The following is a 12606-nucleotide window of genomic DNA, read 5'->3' on the forward strand; positions in this document are numbered from 1 at the left end:
TTGGATAATGATGTTAATAGTTGATCTCAACGTCTCAGAAAACCATAGAGACATCATAGAGAAAGGTTTCTAATGACTTGTGTTTAAGAACACCTTTGTTTTGGTTACTACAGCCTTATAGTAGACTGGTGCAAAAGTAATTGCGGTTTTAGCATTGTTGAAGTTTGCCATTTGATATTGCAATACATTCCTAAATAAATGTAGTTATGTCATTTTAATGTGCATTTCTCCCCTTATGTTTTTTTGCTAATGACTTATTACTTCCTGTTTATTTTATATTTATTTTAGACTGTGGAAATGATGTTCGACAAAAAGCAAATTTGAGCAATTTTCGTATTTGAGTTCAAAATGTGTTGTAAAGCAGCAGAGACAACTCGCAACATCAACAATGTATTTGGCCCAGGAACTGCTAACGAACGTACAGTGCAGTGGGGGTTCAAGCAGTTTTGCAAAGGACATGAGAACCTTAAAGATGGAGTGCAGTGGCCAGCTATTGGAAGTTGACAAGGAGAAATTGAGAGCAATCATCAAAGCTGATCCTCTTACACCTACAAGAGAAGTTGCTGAAGAACTCAATGTCCAGCATTCTACAGTTGTTAGGCACTTGAAGCAAATTGGAAAGGTGAAAAAGCTCAATAGGTGGGTGCCTCATGAGCTGACCGAAAATCAAAAACATCATCATTTTGAAGTGTCGTCTTCTCTTATTATACACAACAATGAACCATTTCTCAATGAGATTGTGATGTGTGACAAAAAGTGGATTTTATACAACTGGTGATGACCAGCTCAGTGGCTGAACCAAGAAGTTTCAAAGCACTTCTCAAAGCTAAACTTACACCATAAAAAGGTCATGGTCACTGTTTGGTGGTCTGCTGCCAGTCTGGTTCACTACAGCTTTCTGAATCCCAGCGAAATCATTACATCTGAGAAGTATGCTCAGCAAATCAATGAGATGCACCAAAAACTGCAATGCCTGCAGCTGGCATTGGTCAACAGAAAGGGCCCAGTTCTTCTCCATGACAACACCCAACTGCATGTTGCACAACCAATGCTTCAAAAGTTGAATGAATTGGGCTATGATGTTTTGCCTCATCCGCCATATTCGTCTGAACTTTTGGCAATCCACTACCCCTTCTTCAAGCATCTTGACAACTTTTTGCAGGGAAAACACTTCCACAACCAGCAGGATGCAGAAAATGCTTTCCAAGAGTTCACTGAATCCCAAAGCACAGATATTTACACTACAGGAATACACAAACTTATTTCTCATTGGCAAAAATGTGTCAATTGTAATGGTTCCTATCTTGATTAATAAAGATGTGTTTGAGCCTAGTTATAATGATTTAAAATTCACTGTCCAAAACTGCACTTACTTTTGCACCAACCTAATTTAGCTCAAAGTCTGGTAAATTGATGCATCCTGACTTGTTCTTGGTCAACTCACGATGGATAGTAGGCATGAAGCCATAAGAATTCTAGAAGAAAATGTTGGAAAAACTTTTATAGACATTGGCCTAGGCAAAGAATTTATGACAGCAACCCCAAAAGCAATCACAACAACAACAAAAATAAATAAATGGGACCTGATCAAATTGAAAAGCTTCTGTACAGCTGAGGAAACAATCATTACAGTGAATAGACAGCCTATCAAATGGGAGAAAATATTTGCAAGCTATACTTCTGATAAAGGGCTGATAACTAGAATCTGTAAAGAATTCAAGCAAATCAGCAAGAAAAAACCAAACAACCCCATTAAAAAGTGGGCAAAAGACATAAACAGAAACTTTTCACAACAAGATAGACTAATGGCCAGCAAACATATGAAAGAATGTTCAACATTTGTCATCATCAGGGAAATGCAAATCCAAACCACAGTGAGATATGACTTAACTCCAGTGAGAATGGCTTTTATCAAAGAGTCCCAAAAACAACAAATGTTGATGTGGATGCAGAGAAATAGGAACACTAATACACTGCTGATGGGACTGCAAACTAGTACAACCTCTGTGGAAGGGAGAATGGGGATATCTCAAAGAACTAAAAGTAGAACTACCATTTGATCCAGCAGTCCCACTACTGGGACTGGGTATCTACCCAAAGGAAAAAAAGACATTCTATAAAAAAGACTCTTGCACTCAAATGTTTATAAGCAGCACAATTCACAATTGCAAAGATGTGGAAACAACAACCCAAGTGCCCATCAATACCTCATGACTGAATTAATAAAATGTGGTATATGTGTACCATGGAGTACTACTCAGTCATAAAAAATGGTGAACTAATACCTCTTGTATTAACCTGGATGGAACTGCAGACCATTCTTCTAAGTGAAGTATCACAAGAATGGGGGGAAAAAAGCACCACATGTACCCACCACTGGAACTAATTGACCAACACTTATGTGCACATATGGAAATAACATTCATTGGAAATCAAGCAGGAGGGAGAAGGGAGGAGGGGATGGGTAAATTTATACCTAATTGGTACAATCTATTCTATCTGGGGGATGGGCACACTTATAACTTAGACTTAAATGCTACAAAAGCAATTTATGTAACCAAAACCTTTGTACCTCTGTAATATCCTGAAATTAAACAAACAAACAAACAAACAAGCAAAAAACAAAACAAAACAAAACAAAAACAAAAACAAAAAAACCCCCACCTTTGTTTAATGGCTCCCTCTGCTGGAGACAGTCTGCACTGCTTGTTTTGTTAACAGAGGCAGCATACGCAAGGACCGGCTACAGAAGTTGCTAGAAATATCCAGAAAATTTTCAGGGAATTTGACCCACAGATGAAACCATTTTTAGCTGCACTGTGGGGGGACTGGAAAGGGGGAAGTCCTGGTCCTCTAAGCTTTTCCTTTCTTTGCTGCCCTGCACTTGCTGCTCCTGCCCTTCTTGTGGAAATTTCATTCTCTGGAAAATCTCTTTGGCTCCTATGCCCAACGGTCTAGTCTACAAGTTTATTTTGCAGTGCAAGATCTTGTGTTAGAACTACTCTCTTGTCTGCTGCCATCTGGTTTTACTCAGCTACAGAAATGCAGCCATCTCCATGCAAAAAGGAAATCCTCTACACCAAGCTCCTTAGCTTTGGATTTGGAAAGAGTGTAGTTCTTTTCCCCTGTGCTTCCACTTCCCTATCGACACTGGATTTTCTTTAAAAATCCCTTGGGAGGTCTCTAACATTTTGGGCTATTCCTGCTGCCCTGCGAGTGGTGGCAGAGGGCGTTCTTTTGACCCTTTCTTCTACACACTAATGACTCCCAAGACTTACAGAATCCCAAGGAGTTGACTACAGGGAGATCTACTGTCTGAAAGAGACTAGATGCCAGTCTTCCCTTTAGACTATTTTCTTACTGTGAATAGTTTACCCTAGAATTCTTTTGGGACCCTTACTGAGACATTCAGCCCTGTCTGTGATCCTCAGCCCAGTTTTGCCACAGGGCACCTGGCTCACTTAATTTGGCTAAAGGACCTTCTTCTTCTTCTTCTTTTTTTTTTTTTTTTGAGACAGAGTCTCGCTCTGTTGCCCAGGCTAGAGTGAGTGCCGTGGCGGCAGCCTAGCTCACAGCAACCTCAAACTCCTGGGCTTAAGCGATCCTCCTGCCTCAGCCTCCCGAGTAGCTGGGACTACAGGCATGCGCCACCATGCCCGGCTAATTATTTTTTTGTGTATATATATATATATATATATATATTTTTAGTTGTCCATATAATTTCTTTCTATTTTTAGTAGAGACGGGGTCTCACTCTTGCTCAGGCTGGTCTCAAACTCCTGACCTCGAGCGATCCACCTGCCTCGGCCTCCCAGAGTGCTAGGATTACAGGCGTGAGCCACCACGCCCGGCCTAAAGGACCTTCTTCACTTCATGCTCCCCTCTCCTAAGTCTTCTATTGCTGCTGCTCCTGGGTGAAACCAACAGGGTTACTGGTCATTTGACTCTCCTTAGGGCCAAAATGTCCAGCCTTTGAGAACTATAACTCTGGGACACAGGCTGTTGTTTGGCCCCTCACCCCTGGCTCTCTGCCTGCCTTGCTGAGTGACAGGCGCATGGCTGGTGCAGGGGACCACGCTGGGGACAGGGTTGTGTTGAGGGGTGGGAAAGGATCCCCGACCAGACCACTTCTGTCCATGCAGGTGGGCACCAGTTGATTCCCCACTCTCAGTTTCTCCCAGGGCTCCTGTGGGGATATTTGGAAGCCGGGGCTCTGGCCCCACCCCCCGTGCCATCTAAGTCCTAGACTTAAAAAAAAAAAAACAAAAAAAAAAAACTTCTTTTCTCCTGGGGGCTTCTTACTGTCTATCGGGAGGCCTTTGTAACTTTTGGGCAAAGTTCTTTTTACTGTCCTTTCTTTTTACAAAAAGCATACATAATTTGTCCCCTTCTGATTGTGGAACGACCACTGTTCAAATTGAGTTTTCTGGTAGAGACCATTTCAACCCGAGTTCATTTCAGTCCCAACGTCCCCTTCCCCTCACAGGGGCAGCAGTTCTAGCAGGGTGACCATGGCCGCTGCATAGGCCTCGCTGGCCCCATGGCAGGACGCTAGCCCCATGGCGGGAGCCGCACATGTAGAGGCCCAAGTTACAATTTTGGCAGCGGGCTCTCGGCCTCAGGCTATCCACCCTTCTTCCACACGCCAATGGGCTGCTGCTCTCCCAGGGTCAGGCATAGTCCGCATTTACCACCCGCACAGGCTGCGGGAAGCACAGAAAGCAGCCGGTGCTCCCTGGATCCCTGAGCCCGCCTTCGTTATGTCAGCCACATAGGGATCCCAGGGAACTGGCCGAAGCATGTAGATAACACCTTTTCTTTCCTAAGTACCCTGCTCCTGTTTTAGGCAAACACCAAAGGCAGATAGCAATTCTGCTGAGCATGATACAGCGTTGGCCCCTGCCAGGATCCCAGCGGACAAGGGAAAGTACTATTTTTGTGCCATTCCACAGACCAGCTGGGCCCCTCAGCTGTCCCCCAATCCCCCTTCCCAGGTAGCCCACGCACCTCCCCACCCAGCCCTATTGCACACAGGCCTGGGGGTGGGGGCAACAGGCACTCTCTCCCCCACCCCCTTCAACCAGGTGGCAACAGGCTGTGCCCACCCAGTTTCCCCTCCTGCCAGGAAATTCAACTGTTGAATATATTAACTTTATTGCAGGCCTTTAAGATCACATTAGGTCGTTAAACATGAAATGTCCAACGTTGAAGAAATCAGACATTTCCTATCCAATAAGCCAACACATATAGGATATTTACCTGATCTTTGACAAAATAATTTCAGTTACAAGACAGTACAATCTAAAGTTTCATTTAACAGCCATTTTTTCTCACACTCCAGCACACACACTGGATTAGAATAAAACCCTTTTCCTTAGACGTAGGTTCGCAGCTATAAGTTTATCATCCAGCCAGAATTTTTCCCAAGGGACTTTTGGACAGAACTGTCCTATGTTGCAACAAAACTTTACAAACAAATACAGACAATTCTAAACACAAAATGCCAGGCCTATCACACAAATGGGAAAACCAAATGGCATTACAAAGCCACCCAACTTGCACCCCCCCAGTGCCACAAATGCCCTGCCAATAGGGCTGGATGGTTCAAAGCTTTCCCAAATGGTGGCCCAGTCTCACCCATTCTCTGGGGACCACAATAGAGCTCCAGGTCGCTGCTCTGCTAAGCCGCTACATTTCCAACTGCAAACAGCGCCTCTAAACCAACAGGGAGGTCTGAAAACCCCCTCAACAAAAAAAGGGTGGAAACAGAGTCTCAGTTTCCCGAGGGTGGGGGTAGGGGTGGGGTTTTACTTACAAATGGCCATGGCTGTCACAACACTTCCCAAATCTGTTTCCTTCCCCTCCAAATCATCAGGTTGGTCAGAGCTTCGTCCAATTGTAAAGAAAGAGATGAGACTTCCCGTAGCGAACGAACCCAGGCAGCTGCTGGAAATCCATTTCTTTCTTACAGCAGAGGTGATGCCCCTGCCCAATGGCTTTTCCCAAAGCTGCTCCGTGCCTCTTCCGCAAGCTGCCATTCTATCAGGAAGCCAATGGCCCCACCCAGGGATGCCAAAATCTGTTGCCAAAAGTTTGGCCATTTGTCCACAAGTTCCAGTAACGAGGACAAGCAGTTTGAGCAGGAAGGAAAGAGTCTACTTTGCCAGCAAAGGAGGAAGTATGGTAGACCGTCTCCTTTCAAAAATCCCAAATTTCCCAAACATAGACAGAAATACACAGCTTTTTAAAGGGAGGGTTCTCAGCTTCAGGCAATTAATCTCCCATCTCTGCCAAAAACAAACCTGTGCATTCTGCCAGCTGCTCACATTGGGAGCTGGCGCCACCTGAGAGTTTTAACAGAAAACTTAACCTGCCTCAGGGATGCAGACCAGGCTGCAAGTTCCCAAAAGAGTGAGGGAAGTTTTAAAAAGACAGAAAATCTTTCCGTCCTTTGTTTTTACAGGCCATTCCCTCTGTTACAGGGTTACACCTAGCAGGGACTTCTAAGTCATGTGATGGACTTTGGTGTTACTCTAAGGAAGACACTGAAGCATTTTAAATAGGCAGTTGTATTGTCAGTATATTTTTTGAGTACCGAGAACCATTGAATGTGGTAAGAGTAGAACAGGAAGAAGACCTTGTTATTGCAGTTATTTAATATCTTAGTATAGTACTTTTATATTAAGATCATGAAAATGGAGATGGAGCGATGAGGACAAATTTGAGAGATATTTATGAAAAAATCAACAAGTCTTGGTGACGTGAGAGAGAAGGTAGGGAGAGTCTAGAGGTGAGAGCGACTGATGACAGCCGGTTTATACATTGCACAATTTTCTTGTATGGGATGCCATTTATGAAGACATGGAACACTAGAAGATGGCTTCTTTTGTGAGCAAATGTAACGAATTATTTTTATTTATTGAATTTGAAGTACCATTGAGATTTTAGATTTGACATGTTAAATAGACAATATGATATATGGGTCTGGTGATCAGGAAAAGATGGGGTGACAGATATAAATTTGATATGCATTGCTTTGTAGGTGGTAATTGCAACTGTGAGAATGGAAGAGATTAGCTAAGAGATAAGCTAATTACTGTAGAGGGAAAATGTAGAAGATAAGTCTGAAGTTTCAAAAATATAGACAAAACAAGACTATGATGATTGAATAACTGAATAATTCAGATGAAAACAATATTCTTCATACACATACACATTTTTTATAACATTTTATTTCATCTATCATCCTTCCCACAACTCTGAGAAGCAATACTATACCTACATGAATCATAAAAGAACACACACACACACACACACACACACACGCACTCACGCGCACACACGCACGCATGTGCACAGAGCCTTCTAGGACACATACAACCCTCTGGACTTTCCTGTGAGTTCGAACTTGATGTGGTGTTTGTCTCTCAGTCACAGAAATCAAGACTGACTTTCTGCAGAGTGGATCAGAGTTCACAGATCCACTGATTATAATTCTTACAATTTTGTGCGGTAATATAATTGCCAGACACCTGGGCACATTTCATGCTTCTGGTTTGTAGTTTGTTTGTGTTTATTGAAAACCTATAGAAAGAAAGAAAAGAGCCATCTTTATACCAGCTATGAAATATATCCAGAGACTAAAGAGGAATTCAGAAAATAGTTTCTAATTGTTTAGTAAAAATATGGTCACTAAAAGACTGTAAACAACAATATAATGGGGAAGGCAATTCTTCCCACTCAGAGTTTTATTTTTCAAAACCTCTCTCCAGAGTAGCTAATAGTTATTAAGTATTATTTAGAGACTATGGTTAATACTAAAATATTACCTCTGATTTGTTTCATTTAAAACTGATTGATCACTATTAGAAATGAGCAGAAACTTACATTTTGTGAACTAAACTTCTACTCTCATAAGAGATTTTACACTTGCTAATTCACCTCTTAGATAAAGTGATAAAATAAAAAGGCAGCAGTGGCAACTCCTATTTCACGCATAAATCTTCCGAGTGGATGAAGTAAGATTTCCTTTGCTTCTCAACTTTCTCTGTGGACTATTTTATGTGAATTACTTATCAGATTGTAAGAGAAAGTCAGGCACTATAATAACATGTTCACTCAGTTCAAGCCCAACAATATCAGACTACCCTTTCTTGTCATGTAATAAGGGATTATAACACAATAAACTCACAGATGGTTGAGGTTGAAAGAGCTGTTGTTCACCCAGGTCCACGACTCCCCTTCAGGTGGAATATTCAAGCCAATCCAATAAAAGACTGAAGAATTTAGGTACAACCAGAGGAAACTCTAAAGGGAACAGTGAATGTGATATGAAATAACTTACTGATTCTTATTGATTTAAAGAATGTCTTCTATGTGCAACTTCTGTGTGCTTGGCACTGCACTAGAAGTTGGGAATGTACAGGTGAGTAAAACATGCTTTGTGTTTTCCAGTAGATCTTAGTGGAGGGGCAGACATGTAAACCAACCACTGCAATAAAAGGTGGTGTAATGGTAGCAGATAGTGAGGCTGTGGCGTCAACTGCCCAACCTGGGTCCTAGCTCTATCATTTACTCCTGCACACCTTTGCACAAGTTATGAAATCTTTTGACTTCTGTTTTTACTGGTCTCTAAAATTCAGAGAACAGTCCCATCTCAGAGAGGTATTATTGTTATTAAATGATATTATCAAACACTGCCTGGCATGTAATAAATGCTCAGTACATAAATGTCCATCATTATTATGAAGTACAAGTATGAAATAATATATAGAAGCAAGAGAATATACAGGGAAATAATACAACCATAATAAAGGCTGCATTTTCCACCCTACCTTTTAGCGAGGTGTGACAATATGACTGACCTAATTCTTGACTAATGGAATAGAATGGAAGTACCACCCTACTGATGAGGGTGATGAGCAGAAACCTCATAGCAGTCTGGACTATTATGTCAGCGAGATAACCTATTGCGTATGTTCCAAGACAGACTTTGTCCCAGTTTTAACATTTTAAAATTGGAAATATTTAAGAATCAACAACTTGTGGTAGTTTAATTATCAGCTTTAGTTTTGCTTTCTAATTGATACATCGTATAATTGAAAGCATCTTAGATTCAATGAAAGAAGTCATGAACTAAATTAAAATCTTAAGCCCCCCAGCAGACTAAACGGGCCCCTCTTGGCCAAGGGGACCCCCAACCTCAAAAAAGAGAAACACCTTAAATCTGAGTTGCCAGCCATGAGGAGAAGGGGGGTCAGACAAGCCTAGTTATGCCCTGTTTGTCCCTTTTGAAGTTATTCTTTGTAACAATAAGATACAAAAATCATTAACAGGCCTAAAGCCAGTTAAGACAAACGTTAAATCACACCTGCAGGTCATCAATTTACTTACCAGCTCTCGAGTCTTGGTATATGTCTGGTATACATCTGGTGGCTTGTCTCTGATTAATTATCTTAACTTAAAACACTCCAAGCCTCTAAACAAAACTTCATTTCTTTAATCAATTGCAAATCAAAGAATCTTTAGACCCACCCATAACCTGTTACACCCCTGCCCCCTCCCATGGCTTCGAGATGTCCTGCCTTTTCGGTCCAAACCAATGTATGTCTTCTATGTGTTCATTTATGATTTTACATGTAATTCCTGTCTCCCTAAAATGTGTAAAACCAAACTGTAACCCAACCACAGCAGGACCTCTTGCTCAAGGCTTCTGCAGCGTGGCTCTCTGGGCCATGGTGGCACATATTAAGCTCAGAATAAACCTCTTTAAATTATTTTACAGAGTTTGGGTTCTTCTCTGCTGCTAAGTAAACATCTATCTTGTTCAAGCAACAATAATTCTGGTTCTCAGTCACATGTAACTGAACTTATATGCTAAATGATGGAGCTGCTTTTTGGAAAATCAATAGTCATAAGGCATACAAGGGAGAAAATGGTGTTTTTCCATCAAATTACCTTTGCGTTATGTTAAAAAATCAGTTGACTATATTTGTGTTGGTCTATTTCTGGCTTCTGTATTCAGTTTTACTGATCTATATATTTCTCTTTTGCCAATGCTGTGTCATTTTGATTAATTTAGCTTTATAGTAAGGCATGAAATTGAGTAGTGTAAGTCCTCCATTCTTCTGCTTGCGTTGAGTTTGGTTTTATTTTATTTTTCTAGGTTTTTTTTTTTTAAGTAGGACCTTAGATTATTGATTCTGCATTATCTCCTTTTCCAAAATAAGCATTCCATACCGTATATTTCCCTCAAACTCTACTTAAGCTAAAATCCACTAATTTTGATGTTATATTTTTATGTTAATTTAACTCAAAATATGTTTTTATAAATTTTCTCTAATAGTTGTTCTTTGACTTATACATTATTTAGAAGTGTGTTTTTTAATTTCAAAATGTTTAGTAATTTTCCAAATAGCTTTCTGTTCTTAATTTCTAGTTTAATTTTCTTATTATCTGAGACATACTTTTTCTTTTTTTTTGAGAGAAAGTCTCACCCTGGCTACAGTGCAGTGGCATCATTATAGCTCACTGCAGCCTCCACCTCCTGTGCCCAAGCAATCCTTCTGCCTCAGCCTCCCAAAGTGCTGGGATTACAGGCGTGAGCCACTGTTCCCGGCCCTGAGACATACTTTTTGTCTGATATCTATAATTGTAAATGTTTTTAATTTTTTATGTCCCCAAATATGATCCACATGAAAGTTTCACATGCACTTGAAAAGAATGGATAGGCTGCTGTTGTTGGATAGAGTTTTCTACAATGTCAATTAGACCGAGTTGGTTGATAGTGTGGCTCAGTTCTACTTCGTTATGATTTTTTTTTTTTTTTTTGGTCTATTGGTTTTCATAAATTGCTTAGAGAGAAGTATTTACATCTCCAACTATAATAGTGGATTTGTTCATTTTCCCTTTCAGTTTTCTCACTGTTTGCCGTGGCACATACACTTTTATAAACTGACCTTCATTGTGAGTTGTGGGAGTCAAAAGATGGAATATTATGGGCTGAATTGTGCTCCCCAAAAATTCATATGTCAAAGCCTCATGCCCCAGGGCCTCAGAACGTGACTGTATTTGGAGACAGGGCCTTTGGAGAGGTGATTAAGTTAAAATGAGGCCATTAGGGTGGGCCTTAATCCAATTTGACTGGTGTCCTTCTAAGAAGAAGAAATTTGGACACAGAGATACAAACAGGGATGTGCACACAGGGAGGAAAGACCCTGTGAGGACACAGTGAGAAGGTGGCCATCTGCAAGCCAAGGAGAGAGGCCTCAGAAGAAACCAAGCCGCTGACACCTCGATCCTGGGCTTCTAACCTTCAGAACTGTGAGAAACAAATTTCTGTTGCTTAAGCTGCACAGTCTAAGGTACTTTGTTATAGCAGCCTAGCAAACTTTACCATTCCTTTATCGTGACATAGTATCTCTCTTTATTCTCAGGAGTGTCTTGTTTTTTCTTGTCTTCTTATAAACCTCATACTTGTTTGTTGAAAGCTGGACATCTTGTCTAGGACAGTAGAGATTGAGTTAAATAGTTTTGTTCTTGGAAAAAAGCACACAGGTCCTTCTCCTAGGTCTTTTAATGTGGAGTTTCAGTTAATCTTTAAGAGTTGGGCTAGGTTTGTGATTTGTTCTTGCTGTGGTTATCCTCATTGTTTCCCACACTTCAAATTCCGTAATGATATCTGCTGCTTAATCTGGGATTTGTTTGCCAGAGGGAAGCCGTCTTGACCTTGAGGGTTTTAGTTTTTCCTTTCCACTATGCATCAGAGAGGATCTCTCTGCACATTCCTACTCCTCTCCTCTTCCCCTTCCACTAACATTCTTCTTTACTCCTTTTTTGAACCATGTTATCTTGGTAGCAGAAGGCAGTGGAGGGGGTGAGCTTTGCTGTTCTGATCATGCCTATGTCCATGTGCGTGGCCTTCTGAGTTCTCTGCCAACATCCTGGATGTATTGATACTTGTGGGCCCAGTGTGCATTCCTGCCCCTCCCATAAGAGAAGACTTTTTCTTCTCACTCCTTGTCTCGCCTGCAATGGTGTTTCACCAGTTCCCTAAAGGCAACAGTGTTTGACCATTTTCCCCAACACACATTAAGTCTTTCATTCCATAGTGTAGACAGCAGACTGGGAGAAAGGGGAGAAAGGTGGCTGTGGAATTCCTTGGCACTTATATATTATTGCTGTTTTTGTTTCTCAAGTCTGCGTCACAGTGGACACGTTCTTAACACTCTTTCCCATTGTTTCTGTGAGAGCCTGGTGGGGTTTGTAGAGAAACAGCCTGTCAGAGGTGGTGGAATTCCCCAGGTTTTGCAGACCTTAGAAGCTTCTCACTCTTCTGCCATCCGATACTCAGCCTTTATCAGTTTTTCAATTATTCTGACTGAATTCTCACTGGTGTCTGGTATCTGATTTATCTACTAAGAAAGTGAGGATGTATCTCCTCTCTCCTACATGTGCCCGCAACCATAGATTTTGGCCAGTTGGTTGTTCTACAAACTTCACTCTCTAATGGATTTGGAAAAAAAACCTGAGAATTTGAAGTTACTTCAGTTATTTTTCATTGTAAAAGCAGCAGCAACATTTCTTTGAGATATCTGCATTGTAGGA

At 41.2% G+C, this 12606-nt stretch overlaps 1 pseudogene; it reads left to right on the forward strand.

Moving 5' to 3' along the window:
• The first annotated feature begins 297 nt into the window (after positions 1-297).
• On the forward strand, positions 298-1312 carry LOC138396496 (histone-lysine N-methyltransferase SETMAR-like; annotated as a pseudogene).
• Positions 1313-12606: the final 11294 nt, after the last annotated feature.

Source organism: Eulemur rufifrons, chromosome 16 (genome assembly GCF_041146395.1).
Source record: "Eulemur rufifrons isolate Redbay chromosome 16, OSU_ERuf_1, whole genome shotgun sequence".
Lineage (NCBI taxonomy): Eukaryota > Metazoa > Chordata > Mammalia > Primates > Lemuridae > Eulemur > Eulemur rufifrons.